This window comes from Hypomesus transpacificus, chromosome 13, assembly GCF_021917145.1.
Source record: "Hypomesus transpacificus isolate Combined female chromosome 13, fHypTra1, whole genome shotgun sequence".
Taxonomy (NCBI): Eukaryota; Metazoa; Chordata; class Actinopteri; order Osmeriformes; family Osmeridae; genus Hypomesus; species Hypomesus transpacificus.
In genome coordinates, this window is record NC_061072.1 from 3977948 (window position 1) to 3996731 (window position 18784).

An 18784-nucleotide genomic window follows, 5' to 3' on the forward strand; every position below is an offset into this window, starting at 1 on the left:
TAGCGGCTAGAGAGGAGAGCAGATCGAGGTTAGACGCTGACAGTTACGTACGATTAAACACAATTGGTTTCTTTCCTGTGACAGGCAGTTGAGACTAAAGAATCTTCGCTCTGTTCATACCCATCCTGAGGAATTCTGAGATCTTCGGCCGATGCGAACACTGGATTTAATGACACGGTAGGATTTGAATTATAGGTCAGTTCATGGATTACGATTTAATCAACACCAACGACAATAGTTTGACAGTGTACAATACATTTAGTGTGTATATGAGCGGCGATACATTGCTCTATTACGCACCGGTAGGCTATCGAAAGATGATTGATCAAACGTCAGCATTACTGGGAAGTATGCTACATGGTTCAGATATCAAATGTAGCCTATCTGTGTCATTATTTTGCCGTAACATGACTGACTATACATTTGCAGCACTAGTAGTTATATTAGACAAACGTGCGCGTTAGGCGTGTTACCCTCTGACAACCTGGGAGGACTCCTGTCAACCCATAGTGAATGTGGGTTACTGGAGCAATCGTTTTAGAGTTGTTTTTTGTCAAGCCGTGATTTCTGTCCAACGATTTTTTTTATAATTCTCCCTTTTATTTGGGGTCATAATAAATATAAGCTTTTGTCGAAAGAAGATTTTCGCCCCGCCGATGGTTGAGCAACAGCGCGAGCACCAGCTCAGACATGTAGGCAACGTGGATCTACCTGACATTTCAAGATGCAGAGTAAAGTGAACTTCAATCGTGATGATGATATAGGCTACTATAGCTCCCCTAACACCAAATCGTTTTGTAGCTTGTGTTAATTCTAGACTGTGGTAGACTGGTAGTTTATCGGTTCATTAACTAACACGTTGTCTCCAATTTATTTTGGACTTAATAATGTTGCTTGGTAATTTCACACTGAGCGGTTTGTGTCAAACTGAAGACCGGTTCCTAAAATGCAATGCACCATGTGATTCTGCTATGCCATTTCCTAGTCCCCTGAGTCTGGTGTATTCACCAATGTGTTTATACCGCCCTAACTATACCAGAATTGATTTAGCTAAATAGTAACAAGGTTGTGAAATGTATTTAATATGCTTGGGCTTGTCTGTTTTAGGTGTCCAGACACATACACAGATTAAATCCCCAAAGATGTTCACAGGAAGTGAGTTCTGCTCATTGGGCAATGTGTCTGCCAGCATGGAGCCCATCCTTGGATCTTAGAGGCAGGGATTTTTATTACCGTTTTGAACACAGATTCACATCTCAGTCGGAGCTGAGACCCCATACTGTGTTCTGCCTCCTCCGTGTTTGCTACCATATTTAACATTCCATGTGAAGGTTCTCTCTTTAGTGGAAGGAGAACTTGCTAATAGGTTTAATGGCGGAGTAATTATGGAGTGAAGGCATTCCTAACCCTAAAAGCTGTCAGAAAACCTGGAGAAACTATTTGAGATGTGAGACGATGTCCTCATGGATACTGCAGTCAAAGCCAGCAGAATTGTCCAGTAAAAGACTGTAGTTTTGATTGACAAGAAAGAAACCAGTAATGGGCATACAACTTGATGTTTTCCCATTTGCTCTAGTGCAAGACCACCTCAGCCCATACTCCCATAATGCTTGTGGCTAGTTTGTGCCCAGGGCTGATGCCATACAAACATGACTGTGTGTTTTACAGTTTGCTCTGTGCCTTCTTCAAACACACGGGATAGCAGTCTGGAGAGCTAACTGTAAATGTGCTTCCTGTTGGAAAGACCCGGAAACCCCCTTGTTCTCCCTTCCCAGAGAGGTGGGACCTCAGTTCCAGAGTGGGGGGGTGTGTCTCCTGAGGGAGGAGGCCCTGGGTGGAGACCTATTAAAACACACGGCTACAGGGGTAAGCCACAGCTGTACAAACTCTGCTACCTGCAGGCCCAGCCCTGTTCGGAACCACACAGTACAACACAACACACTCTGGTTTGGTCCTCACATCCTGTGACCAGTCTTGTATCAGCAAACATCACATTAGCATGTGTGCCCGATGTTTGGTTGCCTGACGGTTGTTTATTTGTGTTTATGGTCAGGCACATTTTAAGACTCGGCAAGGTCAGAGCTGTTGTCTGTGGAAAAACAGCTGCTCAGAGATCAAGGATGTGCCTTTTCAGTTGTAACAGACTTAAGAGCCATCTGTTAGATGTAGTGTCTGTCTGCCTGTTTTATCCTCATGACTAAGGATGTGACAAGCACATGGCACACACATGGGATGGGACAGCGAGGGGAGACAGACAAAACCATTCTTTTTGTGGACAGAGGAGAGGAGAAGGGAGAAGTAAGCCACCATCTTGCTAGAGGAAAGACTTCTGGTTTGAATAAGAGGAAGAGCGCAGGGGAAGGAGCGAATTATGTCACTGCAATTGGCTGCCCAGAAATATAATGGTGTATATCCCTTAAGGCAACACATAGTTTCTCTGTAGTATTTGTGTCACTTGTTACACTACAAAGCGCATCTAAGGAACGTTTTGAAAAACTCTTCCAAGTGGTATCGAAATGAACTTCTAAGTATCTTTTAGTTTTGGATATTGAGTAAAAATGCTGTTTGTGGCTTATCAGCTTAACATTCCAGCTTGCAAGAAATAACAACATACATATACATACATGTAAGCGTTGTTTACGATGATCATGATGCAATAATCCTAAACTCACATACATGATCCACTGGCCCTCGGAGGGCAACATGTGATTTGGCATGCATATATAAACAGAGATGAGTTTTGAGGCCAGAAAAATATGTCAATGTGGTGACCTGCTAAGGGACTGAAAGCAGGGTGTGACCCAGAACAGATTAACATTCTGCTTATGTTGCTCCAGGGCCTTTTACTTCAACTTCTGTAGTTGAAGTAAAAGTAAACACTTGACAGTCTAGCTCTGGGTTTCACCTTGAATCCACATATGAAAGTCAACATTAGCCTCTTTTGGAAAACAATATCTAAAGCTTGGCTTCATATTGCAAATGTGTCCTATAAAACACAAGGCATAAGCCTTAGGACACAACTTTTTTAGAATATACCTGAATTCAAAGTCAATATTTTAAATGAATCAGCTTGAAAAGTTACAAAACTACTTCACCGTTCTGCTGGAAAGTTCTACATCTTCAATGTAATATCCTTCTATCTACATCTTACATTATTCTGAGGATTTGGGGGTGATAGTGGAAGCCATCTAGCCTGACGTTGTCATACTCATAATTCTAGTCAGAATATGAGTCTGAAAACTCTCCGTTGGGCTGTGACTACGGGGCGTGTTTCAACCGAACTCGTAAAACAAATGCCTCTTCGCTCAATTGGATAGACCTACAACCAATCAGAGCAACGTAATATGTTGTTTGTTGAAAACAAATTCAACCCAAGGGCTCTTTCGTGACGTTGTTGATTACGTTACTTTTGATCATCTGTCCATCATCGTATAAAGCCCGCCCTGGCAATTTCATTGGTCCGCCCAGTTCCTGGTTTTATGTAGTTGTTCCCAATACGAGACCCTCCAGACCCAACTTCCCGACCAAATGTTTTTGTGGGCGGGGAGAAGTTGGGCTGGCAGCCAGGCTAGAAGCCATCCCTCTTTTGAAGTAAACATTCCATCTGATAGGGGTGTGGAGCAGTACTGGGTCAGCTGGACCCAGCAGGAACACCGTTCAGCTCCCGGGGGGGGGGGGTGGGGGTTGGCTTGGGGTGCCAAATGTGCTAGCACCGGTACTGACTATAAGGTAGTTGAATCAACACACAAATGAAACTGAGGTACAATCATTGCATGTTATAAGGTTATGAGAAGTTGATGAATATAAAAGATGTGTTTTTAGAATGTTAGGTCGGTCAGAAAGACCTTTTGAGCAGGTTGTTCTTTGGTCATATGACCAAATATCGAGAGCAGAACAGAACGGTACTATGACATCACACTGATGTCCTGTACCTGTTGGATTGAGCCCCCCGAGAGGTTAACAGAAGCCTGTAGTTTTACAGTCTTGGCGGATAGACTGACGGTTTTAGCTCCACTAACATACTGTTGCTCAGACATCACACGCATTCCTGTATCTCAGGTTCAGTATGATAATGTTATTTATAGAATTGGCAGATGATGCAAACTGTGTGAAACTATGGACACAACTGTATGTATTTACAGACATTTCATCCAATGCAAGGCAAAAGTTGACTTTGAGTTATAACTTGAACATCTGATCTAACAAGGGAGCTTTTTCCCCACATGTAATCGCTGTGTTTAATATTTGGATGGTTCTGGCTTTCAGGAATATTAAGAGCTGGGTCTTTTTCCAACCCTGTGTCTAGTGTTGGCTTGCCATTGATTTCCCCAGGAAGGTGTGGCTGTGATAGTGAGTCTCCCGTTGTGATATACTGTACTGAGAGAATGATTATGTTCCCTAACCTCTGCAAGATCATAAAGCACAGCGCCTAGCAGGAGTCACATCAAGGTTAGTGTCTGTCTGATGGCTTACTTTATGGGTACATACACCCACATGCTAATATGGTTTATATCCCTGCAAAGTATGAAACACTCCCAACAGTTGCTTTTCAATAACCTACCGCTTAAACTAGCTGTGGGCTAAGGTCTCTACTGCTAATTAAATACGAATAAAGACATTCCTCAGACAGTTTTGAAATCTGGTTCCTGATGTTCTTGACAGCTTGTTGTACAAAAGTCCCCAGAGCACGCGCTGATGTCATTGAGGCCTTGGTCTTGAAGACAGCTGGAGAGCTAGATAGAGGAGAGGAAGTCTTGATCCTGGAGGTCGACTCAGAGCAAATAATGGCTTGCTTGTGTCACTACAGAGCCTAATGACATGCAGGAGTACAGTGCTTGATGAATAATGGATGGCTTACCAAAGCAGAGCCATTTCCTATTCACGAGCGTGTAATGCACCAATCTGCATGATCATTTCAGCTTGTTTGCTAATATCCCTATTGTATTTCCAGGTGCCATAATGTGGTTGGAATATGCTGTATAAACAGACTCACTTTTGCACTGAATGTAAAGGAATTTGAACAGCTTAATTATTTTTCTGTAGTTAATTTTGAAAATGTTCCTTTGTGATACAAAGACAAATACTTTATTATGCGTGGGATATTGTATAATGGTTGTGAAATCCATATATTTCAACATTTTAAGGGAAATAATGAGATAATTACAGAATCTACAGCACGGAAAATGTAATTTAGTTTTTGTACCATCCTCATAAAGAGTCAGCCATGCTATGACCACTGACTGCTTTTTAATCATCAACTGAGATTCCCCCATTCATATGCACCAGATCAAGGGCTCATCACTGTAGTAATTCACCGAACACGCTGTTGCTTTTTCTGTGGTGTCAGAAGGAGGTAAGGAACAAGAGTGAGCGTGGGTCAGCTCTTTCAATAAAGGTGCCTTTTAACTTCCCCGTCTTTGGCTCCTTTGTAGCGGGCAGCGCTGAATGTGATGGCTGTGTCTAAATGAATGCAGTCAGATGCTGCAGTGAGAGAGGAGCTGCAGCCAGGAACCAGCCGACATGTCCTGCATCCTGATAACCCCGGCAGCAGCAACTAGCAGCACCAATGGTGTGGGCTAATGCTAATGCATGGTTGGTGATGATCACGCCTGTCCTGGGGAACATGGTTGTCCAAGGTTAAATTCAAACTATAATTGGTGTGTTTTGCCTTGTAAGAAATCCTAGAAGAGATTTGTAATTGGAGCCTTAAAGACATCTTATTTCAGGGAATTTTATGCAACCATGCGAAATATTTGTTAACACTCTAAAGACCAAAACTGTACACACTCACAGGGGTTCAGAACACAGATTTGTGCCACAACTAGTTAGTCTTACATAACCCTGTATGGAAAAGAAGCCGTTTCAGGTTTTGTGTTGATACTGCTAACCCTAACCCAGCAGGGGGGCTTGAGTTCCCAGGGCCTAGGGTTGTAGGGGTGAGGGTGGGGGGCGGGGCGGGGTGGGGTGGAGTGGGGAACAGATTGTTATTCACATAAACACTGTGACCCCCACATGCACTTAACCAGCAGCGCATTATGCCACACCATCCACCGCTTACATGGACAACAATGACATACTTGCTGATATGTTATAATAATTATATAAATATAATTATAATGACCATATTCAAGTTGCTTGTGCCTCAGAGGATATGTTTATTGAGTGTAGAAAAAAAAGCTTAAGAATTTCAGAGATTCAGTTACCCAGAAGAATGACAGGTTTTTATGAGGAAACAAACAGACTGTGAAAACATGATTGTAAGGGAACTAATTGTAGACTCCTTTGGCACAGTCATTAGTCATCTTGATAATTTGGGCCTTAACTTTGTTTTACAGTAGAGAGCAAAGAGTTTAAGCTTCCACTCCTCCTTCTGAAATCCTCCACTTCTTTGTGTGTGTATGTACTGTGTGTGTATGTACTGTGTGTGTGTGTGTGTAAGCTTATAAGGGGCAGGGATCACAAACAATGATCTAAGCTCCTAGCTCTCTAAGCAATGGTGACTTGAAGGAGCTACAGGGGGAGGGTAGCCAAAGGGGAAAAAAATAGAATCATAATCACAATAAGGATCTGTGTCTGTGCTCGATCGCCCAGTGTTTTCACTGTGTGGGCTGAGGGATAGTCCTCTTTGAGAGAGGACCTTTTTTTTTACCACAGTGAAACTGCTTGTCTTCCCATGCTCTTGTTGAACATCTGGACCTCAATTAGAATACAAATAATATACATTCAGGATTTGTGGTTCAATCATAAATTGTTCCTGTGTGTGTGGGCCGGCCATGTAGCAATGACCATGGCCAATGGCCACCTTCTCATCTCTTCTAAAAAAACAAAATACATTGTAAATAGACCACTTCCTGAGCTACATACCAAGTACATATTTTGTGGTGTGTGCGATATACAACAGTTTCTTAGCTCTCTGTCTGAACACTCTGAGCTGAGCTGAAATGTAACTTACAAAGATTCAATGTTTAGTTGGTTCATAGATTCATTGCATTGGTACTGCAGTTGGTTATAAAGAAACCCGACCCATCCTCTGATAACAAATGTACATCTTCCTGATACCTATCCCCTTCCTCTCTATGTTTATCCCTTCTGAAGCTGACCTCAGAGAGTTGTCGTTTCATATCTTGGGCATCTCTACAGTTCTGGAGAGTGGCGGAGTGTGACACATAGCTGCCTTGTGAGAGTCCCCAACCCCCCCCCTGCCCTGCCCAGTCCGCGGGCTCAGGGAGGGGACAGGAAAAGAGCCGGGATCATCAGATCTCCCTTCCCCAGTCCCCAGGGAGAGAACAGGCCTTGATCTGTCTGTAGACTCAGCCATTCTCAGTTTCAGTTACAGTTTACTGTATATCAGTGTGTCAAGGGGAACTGGAGCAATGTCTTTTTTTTTCTTTGCTAGGGATTTAGCTCCGTTTGATATAGGATATTCAGTAGTGCTGAGACTGGGACTATGGGCTACTCATGTGTCCCATTCAGAAGCAAAAACAAATCCAATTGTGCTCTAGGCTGCAGAGACGCAGAGACGCAGCGCCTCCTCAGGAAGGTCTGTCGGACTTGGCCGGTCCCAACACAGGAAATACACAGAGCTATGAGCCAACACCAGGCCACTGCTGTCCTACCACGTTCAGCAGCTGGGTCTCAGCAGGGGGTGAGCTGACCCCTTAGTTAGCCAGAGGATATCTTCAACCTCACCCATGAGAAACTCATTAGCTTGCACTCGTTTGAGTTTATTACGCTCAGCCAGCGTCATGAGGTGGTCCACACTTGCTGTTAGCCCTCAAGTGAGCAGTTGGGTCTGGGGTTCTGTGTATGTACATTGCTGTGGGAAAGCTAGCCCCCCTGTAGCTTCTTATCATTGTTTTTGTTGGACTGGAGATGGTGGTACAGTAGTCTAATGCTGCTATGACGCCTGTCATTTTGCCATGAGCTGAGAAAGCACAGTGGAGGTAAAGGGTTTGTTTTGACTGTATTGACACCCTGTTGTTTCAGACTATCAGGTCTGTGGAGAAGGTTATAAACCCACCGTGATCCTGGACACTCACACACTGCATACCTCTGTCTGTAACTGCTTAACTCCAGAATTGGGTTTTGGTGGCTGAGATGCGGACTGGAGATGGAAGGGGTGGGAAAAGAGGGCTTTTTTCTTTCTCATTTGGATTTAATGTGGCATCACGCTTGGCTCTGCACCACTACTGGAGATGAAACTCAGGGGAAACCATGGGTGGCGGTGCCAAAAACACATTCCCCACATGATGAAGGGGAATTTTGCGGTGCGTATTCTTTTCGTTTGCATGTGTCCAATTACGCAGTTCTCAGATGTGTTGGTGTGTTTGAGGCCCATGAGATCCCTGCTGCGAGCTCCCTTGGCGTTTGCTAAACACGGGTGGTAGGCCTACCTTGGACTCAACTGCCTCTTTATCTCGTCGGTTTGTTTGGGCTGCAGTGTGGACCGCATGTCTTGATGTGTCGTATTATTTCACTGTTTCTTGGTGTCCCATCTTTGTCTTCTCAGTCAGACGAAGGTTGTGCTGCAAAAGGAACGCATCTTTATTTGAAAAGACTAGAAGCTTCCAAAGTTACAACTGAACGCTCTACACCGTCTCCCATGTGTGTAACAGACTCCAGTCCAGCCCATCTTTTGTGTTAGTCTGAGTGTGAGCTGCAGCTTGAGGAGCTCATCCAGCTGGATCAGAAGTAATTGTGGATGTTGTGAACATTGTGCGAGGCTTGCTAGAGATGCAATGTATGCAACTGTCTTTGTAAGGGTGTGTCCCTTTGGTCTTCAGTGCCTCAGTGACATGGCCCACACAGAAAGTCATTAGAGAAGGCCTCGTTCCGAGGACTCTTATTTGGAATTTGAATACAATGTGTGAAATGGTTCTCATTAACAGTTTATCAAAACACATTGGCTTCAACTGAGCAGAATAGAAGCCCAGCATCGAAAAAGGTTTGTTCTGTTTTTGTATATATTTTTTTACATTTATACTGATCTGCTGGAGAGTATAAATACTGTACAGTAGCAGTCCAGGGTGTGTTGATCATGGAGGATGGGTGAGATGGGGTTGGTTTAGTCGGGTTGATTTGGGGATAGGGGTAAAGGCAAGAATGGAAGATGTACACAGTCAATATTTGCTTGGGAGAAAGACCAGCCATGGACCTCAAGACCTTATTAGTTTGTTAATTAGCATGCCTGCTTGTTGCTTTGGATACTCCCTCTAAAGAATTCTTAGTTTAAAGAGGAAGCAAAACATGGTTCTGTGGGCAAATTTTGAACAACATGCTCTGCATCAGTATAGCTAGCTGGTTAGAAACCACAGCAGGCCTAAAAGCCACAGTATGTTGCCCAGAGAGAGTAGACTTGGTTCTGGCATGTCATATCCTCTAACAGAGCCTTAATGATAGTCTGTGTGTGGCCTTGTGACCCAGGAGACTGATCGGAAAGAGCTTTCTGATCACGTCTCTGGAACAGTAGCTGGGTTGATTAGGGTCTGAGTTGACGCAGGCTCAACGTTTGACCTTTGGAAGCTTGCTGGGTCTACAACGATTTTCTGTCATCTCTCCGTTAGCCCAGTAGATCATGCTGCCCCGAGGGGAGGGGCTGGCTGCATCCCTCCTCTCTTCCTCAGCAACTCCATTCTTCCCTTCTCTTTCTGTGGGTTTGTCTGTTTTGTTTGTCTGGAAGGGACCAGAATTAGGCTGTGGCGACTTCCATGTCTGACTGGTTGATGTGTAAGCCTTAAGGGCATTTCAGGGAACTTATAGTCACACACAAGACATGAGATTCAGCAGTGTAGCTTTGTCAGTTAATAATGGCGTGAACTGTTTGGAAGCGGGTTACGTACTGGAGTTCCCTCAGCCCTAATAGGTGAAAATGGCACGGTTTATGCTTTGGCTCTATCACTGAAGAGATATCTCATTACATGTAGCAATTACATCCCTAGCAGCCAGTTAAATTGCCCCCTTTTTTGTGCTAAATGGGCTGCCTTTAACAGGGCTGACATTGAACCACTGAGCCGTCATTGGGTCCAGCCACTTGATTGCAGAAAGGTTTTATGTGGTGTAGTGCAGAGTGCTTGTTTGTTTTGTTTGTCTCAGTGCAAAGCATCTGATGGATTTGGTGAAGGTATATTTATGTGGGTGCAATGCATACCATATTATAATCTTTGGATTAAGACATATCGGCATAGTGGGTGTTATTTGAATCAACATTTTGGCACTTGACAGGAAGCTGGCTGCGGATCCTTACACCAGCAGTGAAAAGGATTCTCACTGGCTGTGTCTGAGTCATGTCAGCAGATTGGCAGATTTTCTGATGTCATTTGTTTTTGTACTGCAAGGATGGGTCACAAAAGCAACCCTGCAGCGTCTCTCTTCCTCTTTTCTCTCTTTCTCTCTTTCTCTCTCTCTCTCTTTTTCTCTCTCTCTCTTTCTCTCTTTCTCTCTCTCTCTTTTTTCTCTCTCTCTCTCTCTCTCTCTCTCTCTCTCTCTCTCTCTCTCTCTCTCTCTCTCTCTCTCTCTCTCTCTGCCTCTCTGCCTCTCTGCCTCTCTCTGCCTCTCTGCCTCTCTCTGCCTCTCTGCCTCTCTCTGTCTCTCTCTATCTTTCACCCCCGCAAGTGACACTTCATCCCAGGCAAAAGATTAGGGTCTAGAGTTGGATTTAGTTATCTTCTTTACAAGAGACACAAACAGGATAAGGGTTGGGTTTAGTTATTTTCTTTACAGGAAATATAAACAGAATAAGAGTAGGGTTTAGTTATCTTTACAAAAGATACACTCACCGGAGCACCTTTGGGATGTGGTGGAACGGGAGATTCACATCATGGATGTGCAGCCGACAAATCTGCAGCAACTGCGTGATGCTATCATGTCAATATGGACCAAAATCTCTTGCGGAATGTTTCCAACACCTTGTTGAAAGTATGCCACGAAGAATTAAGGCAGTTCTGAAGGCAAAAGGGGGTCCAACCCAGTACTAGCGAGGTGAACTTAATAAAGTGGCCAGTGAGTGTACAAACAAATGCAAACAAAGATTGTGACATCAAACAAACATGACAACTTAATTTGTATTCCTTTTATCAGAAAGCAGAACTCATAGGAAGACAGTGGTGCGGCTGTAGCGTTCTCTGTAATAAGATGTTTATTTAGTTTTGAAAGCATTGCTGGGAGGAACACAGCAGGCCTCCATGACTGAGTTAGAATCAAATTAATCATACCACGTGTACGTACATAAAGGCTCCATATCTTCAAGCACCAAAACTACAGTAAGAACTATATATACTGTGCAGGAAAGAATCATCGTGCAAGCTGTAAGATTGGAGTCTACACGTGCATATGGCTACTGCCTGGTTTTCTAGTAGATATGAACGAAACCAACCACGAAAAATAAGGTTTGTATGCTGTTATTAAGATGAAGGGGTCAGGTGACGGACAAACATGACTCATATTTAAGTATAATGCAGTTTTCAACAGTATAATGCAACATCTACTGTGAATAAACTCACTGGCATTGGCCGTGACACCCTTGTAACAGTTTCACCCTATCCTGCACCAGAACCTGGATAATAGGCTAATTGGTGTTTGTGATGTCATAATCTCCCAAATCCTGTCTGATTCTGGGGGATTCTGGAGCGTCTCTCTGGGTAGCTTCGCCAGCCGTCTCTCCAAATCACTCCTGACCCCTTTTACTGATGAGAGCTCTATTGTTACAGCCGGTGCCGTCCGCGCTGCGCAAACACAAAATCTTCATTGTCTTCCCACTTTCCCGTGCCTGCTACAACCCTAATATGTGCTATGGAGCTGCTTCAGGATTTCCATAATCCACATTCTGAATTAATGACAGTATAATCCTTCCATTTCTGACCCTCAGGGAGTGGGACAAGCCCTGCACTGCTGCCGGTGTTGTCATTCTTCATGTACAAGGCCCTTATGTGCTTTGCAGGCAGTGAAACATGAACACAAGAGGTATGCTACATAGAACAGTCTGAGCACATACCACTAGTCTGGCCTGCTTCTGTATTGTGACATTGTTCCTGAATTTGTTGGAACATAAATGTGGATCTACTTTGAAGTATTTGGACTTTCAGAATATCAACAGAATTCAGAGTTCATATTTGCAAAGATCCATCAATCTAATTAAGTGTGTTTGTCCAGAGTAAGTGAACTGACAGGGAATCCCAGTCATTGTCAGTAGAACCTTCTAGAAGAACATGAGACATCAGCAATCACAGTGCTAGTGAGGTGAGGGACAGGGGTTTGGCCCAGGTTAGGTGGAGGGGCGTGGTGGGGCATTCTGCTTTTAGTCCTCTTTTGTTAAAAACATTCTCTCATACACACATCTCTCATACACACACATCTCGCTCATACACACATCTCTCTCATACACACATCTCTCTCATACACACATCCCTATCATACACACATCCCTATCATACATACCTATCTCTCGTACTCACATAGCTCTCATGCACACAGACACACACACACACCATTGCTTCCCTGATCTTCCTCTTTCCCTCACACCGAAAAATGACTCTGGCTGCTTGTGAACACGCTTAGTGCACGCTTGCTGCTCCCTGCTCAGACTGACATGCCCGGGGAGGGTATAGTGTGTTTGCTCGCCCGAGCGTGACGCTCCATGCACGAGCGACACGAGGCGGAAAGGGGGGGGATCCACCTCCGTGGCTCTGTGCTCCTTCTCCGCACAAAGATGAGGGAGCGATGGGGGGAGGGGGGGAGAGCGTGGGGGGAGGGGGGGAGAGCGTGGAGGGTGAATCGATGGCACGGCTGTGGATCCGCCACCCTCCTCCTCCTCCTTATCTCCTTGCTTCAGAGCAGAGCGCGTGGCCTTTTGTTTACAGCTTGTGCTGATGATCCACACAAGCAGCGCTAACCCCCGCTGGCAGCTCAGCTCAGATCAGAGCTGTCAGGACTGACAAGCAGACAGATAGGGAGGCTCGCAGGCAGACAGACAGAGTGGCAGACAAACAGACATGCAGGCAGGCAGAGAGACAGACACTTTACTAAAACAGGGGGGGGGGGTCAGAGTACAGAGTGGGGACAGAGTAACACGGCAGATTTTTGTTGTTTTGTTTTTCTTTACAACGTACTTGCCTGTCCCAGAGTTTCCCGCAGCACTTTACAGTTAAGGCGGCCGCCTAAGCAACACATGCCTGCCGCCTTAACTGTAAAGTGCTAGGGGAAACCCTGGGACAGGCAGGTACAGGAAACAGGCATACCAAGAGGCAGACTGCCAGGCAGGTTGACAAGCTGACACACTGTGTAGATATCCCCTATGGGACTGAGCCTTCAGTCCTCATGGAATACTCACTATGAAGAATCATCTGGGAGATGAACTGAAAAGTACAGGACACAACTATTCTAGGCTTTAGTATACATTTTCTACTTACTGTACACCTGTATACAGTTGAAGTATATTGAACGGAGGTATAACTCATACCGTGTATATATATATATTATATGAAATCCAAGAAGAATAGTGTCTGAAATAGAAGTTCCCTTCAGCATGGCAATGAACAGTAGCTATAACGTAGATTAGAACGCAAGTAAATCATTCTGATCATTGTCATCATCGGAGCATTTCATTTCCTGAGGTTCATTTATGGCAAGTTGATTTATGGCTCGAATATCAGTGACCGGCTTTTAATAAACCATACATGTACCTTGAATTACTACCCTCGGTGTCTCCAAATCCAATGGATGCTTGGTGGGTGTGAGTGTTGTCAGTTCAGGGACAGACCGGGGACCAGCAGAGAGAGATGGAGGGAAGGAGACGGTGAGGAGGATGAGGATGTGCTGAATGGTCGGTTTACAGCTTCCTGTTTAAGAAGAAGTGGGATCCGCACTGCTCACTAAATCAGAGCCCTCATATGTCATGGGAGTCATGGGAGCACTTAGCAGCTGTGTGTTAGATATACTGCTCCCTTACCCTCAGCTCTGCAGCTCAGCCATCCAACAGGGTGGATAACATGGGTTGGGTCGTCCACGGCTGGGCAATGGATGTTTTTGTCGAGATCAAACCTTCATCGCTGTGGTCGGTCTACGGGTCATCATGGTCATGTGATACAGCTGATACAGAGTATTAATAGTTCAGGTTGAACCGTTGCTCAGATGCTATCCTTACGGTATGTTTACAGGAGAGCTTCCTGGAGGGGGCGGTCCTATGATCTGTAGATTGTTGCCTCACACGCATGCCCCAGTCTTGAGATCAGTAGGGGTGATACCTTTGATGTAAAGGGGAAATGGGACCAGGTTTTAGAAACTCCATTCTTGTTTTTTTTCCTGTTGTGGAGGACTGGAATGGTACAAGGCAAAAAAAGAGGGGGCGGCCTAACATGACGAAGCCATGCAGTTCCTGTTGTCATACATGAACAGGACACTCTTCTTATGAGCTTCGAGGTACCATGGTCGACTGGGCCGCCCACTGACGCTAGCGACAGTAAAAAGACGGTCTCACAGATAATGATCCACTTTTGTTTAACAGTTCCATGTCTCACTTCCTGCAATTCGCCCCATACAGTATACTTAGTAAGGATTCTGCTATGACTGTGTGTGAGTGGTTCTCATGCGAAACAGCTGCATGTTGAAATGGTGTGGAAGTCTTGGGATGAGCGTGGGGCCCCTGAGTAGTTCATGGGAATTGCTGAGCAGTCGTGCAGTCCGGCGGTGTCTACAGATACTAATGTCCAGAGGAGCAAACTGTACAGTGTGATGTCATCTTTGTTGTGTCAACAGGAAGTAGATGGGCCGAGTGGTTAAAAAGTACCCTCTCTCCTTCCTTCTATCTTTCTGTCTCCAGTTCTCTTTCAAACTCCCACTATTCCGTCTTGGTCTGAATCTCTCTCTCTCTCTCTCTCTCTCTCTCTCTCTCTCTCTCTCTCTCTCTCGCTCTAGTCTTGTTGACCTGTGGTTCTCACAGTCCAACTCATTCTCCTCCCCCTTAACTTGGCTGCGAGCAACCACACAGGATATGAACTAAGTTGTTTCTCTTCCTGCTTTTGGACACCAAGTTGAGTCAACTTGACACAATGAATCAGTAGCATACCATTCTCCTGACCAACTGCCAGAGACGCAAACTTACTGGAACTCAGGTAGGAGGAGACATGAACAATATTAGTAGTCATTACAAAAACATTATACGTGGACCATATTGTAAATAGAAGGGTCATTTTCACATGTAGTCGGGCTTTGGTTGGCGCTACATATTCATAGGTTTGTGCTGTGTTTTTTGAGGAATGAACATCCTCCCACACGTCTAAATAACAGCTAGATATCATATACAGTTGACCTTAATTATTCTTATTACAGTTTTATCATCCACACAGGCCGCTCGCCCCCACGTGGGTGTGTGAAACCAGGGGTGTCTGTGGTTCCCTCTCTTACTCATGCACACACACACACACACACACACACACAGAGTCTCAGTTCCCAGACGAGACGAGGATGTGCAGACAGGCCAGACATGTAGCCTTGGGCTCCAGCCAGACATGCTCGTACACTGCAGGGAGCCATCCACAGGGCATAGTACCCAACACCTCTCACTAGCAGCTCTGTTTGTAGTGTGCATGCGTGAGTCTGGGCATGTGTGTGTGTGAACAACACCTCCATATAGGATCCCATGAATAATTATGAGTAGATAGTGTATCGTGGGATCATCCGCAGATTCGCTCAGATTCCCCTCCTCCCCTCTGCTATCCCACCGAAGGGAAGAGTTGAATAAGAAGCAGAATGAGGTGGAGATGTGTTTGTATGTGCGAGCTGGAGTCTGCCGTTTTAATAAAGAGGGGGTCCTGAGGCCTTTTATGATCATCTAGAGGAGAGTTATTTTCTCTCCAGTCTGGTGAAATAAAGCTGATGGCCTTTTTCCTGTTCCCCACTCTACAGACAGATGATCATTGCCTCTGTTTATTGCCTATCGATCGGTAGGGACGACCCCTTTCTTCACATCTAACCAGCGTTTTCATTTAGCCCCTTTGAGGATAATAATGTCACAGATACTGTAACCTGTATCCCATCCGCCTTCAAACTTCATCAGCAACCTCAAGCAATCTCAATGATCTAACTCTGTTCAGCCATCTTGGAACATTTCTGTTATCTTATTACAACGGCGAATGCTTGTTTTTGGGAGTGCTATGTGACACATCATGAGATGCTTGTTTGGTTGAGGGCCCGCCAGGTCAGCTCGACCTGGGTGCCGACTGGGAGGGAGCGCTGGGAGGAAGGAGCTGCATCCAGGAAGCTGTCGCTCCTTATTTCCTTCCTTTTAAGACCTTCCTTTTTGTCGCACATGGTTTATGACAAAGTACCTCTCATTATGCAAAAAATGCTGAGGCATGCATGAAGTGTGTTTTCTCTGCTATTTATTATCATTGTGTTCCCAGTGCTTCCTACCCCAGGCTGCTCCTGTAGCTGTAAACACTGTTCATCAAAATCAGACTGTTATCTCCTCCAACAAGGCAGGGGCTAAAACGCTCTGCTGTATCACTGCTGTACCTCTCATCACATCCAAATCTGCTCTTTCAATATCTCATGATGCTCCATAAAGATAACGGCAACAATAAAGAGTGAGTAAAGACAGGATGGTACTGAATCTCAGGAGAAGGCTGTGTGTTTGTGTGTGTGGTTTCTGTGTGTGTGTGTGTGTGGTTTGTGTGTTTGTGCAGCTGTGTGTGTAAATGTCTGTATGTGGTGTGTGTGTCTCTGTTGGATGGGCCTGACACAGAGTGTCAGAGCTGACAGGCGAGCCGTGTGGATGCTTGGACTGAGGTCTGGACACACACTAGCTGATGCTGGGTCCAGATAACCTCCATGGACAGAGAAACGCCCACAGCTGATCTCTTGAAATGGATTTGTGTTGCAGGAGGGGATATCTGTGTGGGTTGCTGTAATCTGATTGACCACTGCTCCGATGGCTGGGCTGTGTGTGTGTGGTGTGATCTGTGTTCATCTAGGTGTTCTGGACCAGGGCTGAGCTTAGCGAGGTCATGTCTGCGAAGGAAGAAGTTTGATTTAAAGTGCTGTCAGAGATGGGTTTTTCCACCTGCAGTTGGATGTCATATATTTGTCACACTGCTCTCCTTCATCCCCTCACTCCGGATTGGCTCAGAGGGATGAATCCGCCATTGGATCCCTGCAAACCGACACACACACACACACACATACACATAGACTGTACTCTCGCATCCAATGTGATGCATACACACATACAGAAACTCACAAACAAACAGTCCCACACACACACACACTTTCTCACACACATATATTCTTCCAGCCTTACACCCCCACCTGCCACCTACGATCTTCTTCTGACCACCGTCTGGTGGTCCCACCGCTCCAGAGCGCCCGGTCCCAACACAAGCTCTTCTCCTGCCCGGCCCCCCAATGGTGGAAGCACCTCCCCACCTCCATCAGGGACACTGACTGTCTCCCCACCTTCAAGAAAAGGCTCAAGACGTTGGCTTCATGTTTGGCCACCCACAATGTTTGGGGCTATCTCATTGTTATGATCAGTGACCTATGCACTTTTGTAAAACTCTCTCTTGGAAGTCGCTTTGGATAAAAGTTTCTGCCAAAATACATAAATGTAATGTAAATGTAAATATATTTGCACACAAAGTTGAGATGGCCATCCTATCTATGTGTTGTGCGTGTGTTTGAACACTTTCAATGTTGATGTTCAGCTGTGTAGATGAGAGACATTCGCTTATTCATGCCTCTTTTTTAACATTTAACTGAAGTTGTACAGTGACTATCCTCATTCAGCTACACTGATGTAAGTGTAAATGTAAATACTGAAGACATTACAAATAACAACTTTTATATATTTTCACTTAATCTTCGATACAATCTTATGAGAGGTTGTACACTGAGGTATTTTGTACTTTCCATCTGATTCATGCGTGACTGCATGTTTGAGCCCACCCGTCTCTTGTGAGGGAGTCTGGGTCTGGTAGACTACTTTGAGCCTGCCAAGTGGAGCATTTCCGGAGAGAGGCTTTTAATACATGCACCACTTCATATCCCAGGCGAGCGCATTCTGTCAGCACCTCTGGGCCCAAACAACTTGTCTGTCGGTTAAAAAACGTGTTGCCCAGGCTGGAGTCTCAGCATGTACTTGATACTGAGTATGCGATTTGTAGAACTGCCATGTTTGCAAAGCGTCGATAGTATTCTCTCCCTCTACCCTCCTCTGCTCTGTGTTGGGACGTCATCTATCAGAATGGGTTCGGCTGCACGGAGTTCTCTCAGGTTCAGTCAGAACAAGTTCTGCATCAACCAGTCCTCTGGGTCAGGCCTCCTTACACACACACATGTGCTGCTCACAGACTCACAGTGCTGAAAGTCGTGTCTGGCGACCCTTATAATTGGATGTAAGCTTGTTCCACACACATAACAGCAGCATAACCGGATTTGACTGGGGGCTCTGGCTGTGAGAGTTTGGACGCTTGCTTTCATCTGCCGTTTTAAAGGTCAGACCGCTCGCTCGGGCAGCATGGAGACTGGCTGTGTTGGAGAAGAGCTCGCGGATTGATGTCAATGAGAGGCAGAATGGCAAAATAAAAAAATATATATCTTTGTGGCTGTGCTCAGACCTGTGAGTGGTCACCCTAGCGTATTATATTATATCATACTGTAAAACCTATGTAGACTGTCATGGGGTCATGTAAATACTGTCTGGTTCAATCCTGGTTTCAGCGCTTGCATTGGACAGAGAGCTGCTGTTACCGTAGAGCTCTTGAAGGATACCATCTCGTGTTCCGGTGTGTCATGA

At 45.1% G+C, this 18784-nt stretch overlaps 1 protein-coding gene across 5 annotated transcripts in view; it reads left to right on the forward strand.

Moving 5' to 3' along the window:
- The first annotated feature begins 61 nt into the window (after positions 1 to 61).
- The window catches only part of ptprea (protein tyrosine phosphatase receptor type Ea), a 49232-nt gene continuing 30509 nt past the window's right edge, over positions 62 to 18784 (forward strand). Inside the window, exons 1-2 of one of the 5 annotated variants that reach the window (XM_047031959.1) lie at positions 84 to 177; positions 1776 to 1866. The gene's annotated coding sequence lies outside the window, so the exon portion shown is untranslated. Of the gene's footprint in view, positions 196 to 1775; positions 1867 to 8188; positions 8268 to 15010; positions 15105 to 18784 lie in introns of those variants that run through there. The other 4 variants (XM_047031956.1, XM_047031957.1, XM_047031961.1 and 1 more) reach the window with 4 other exon arrangements.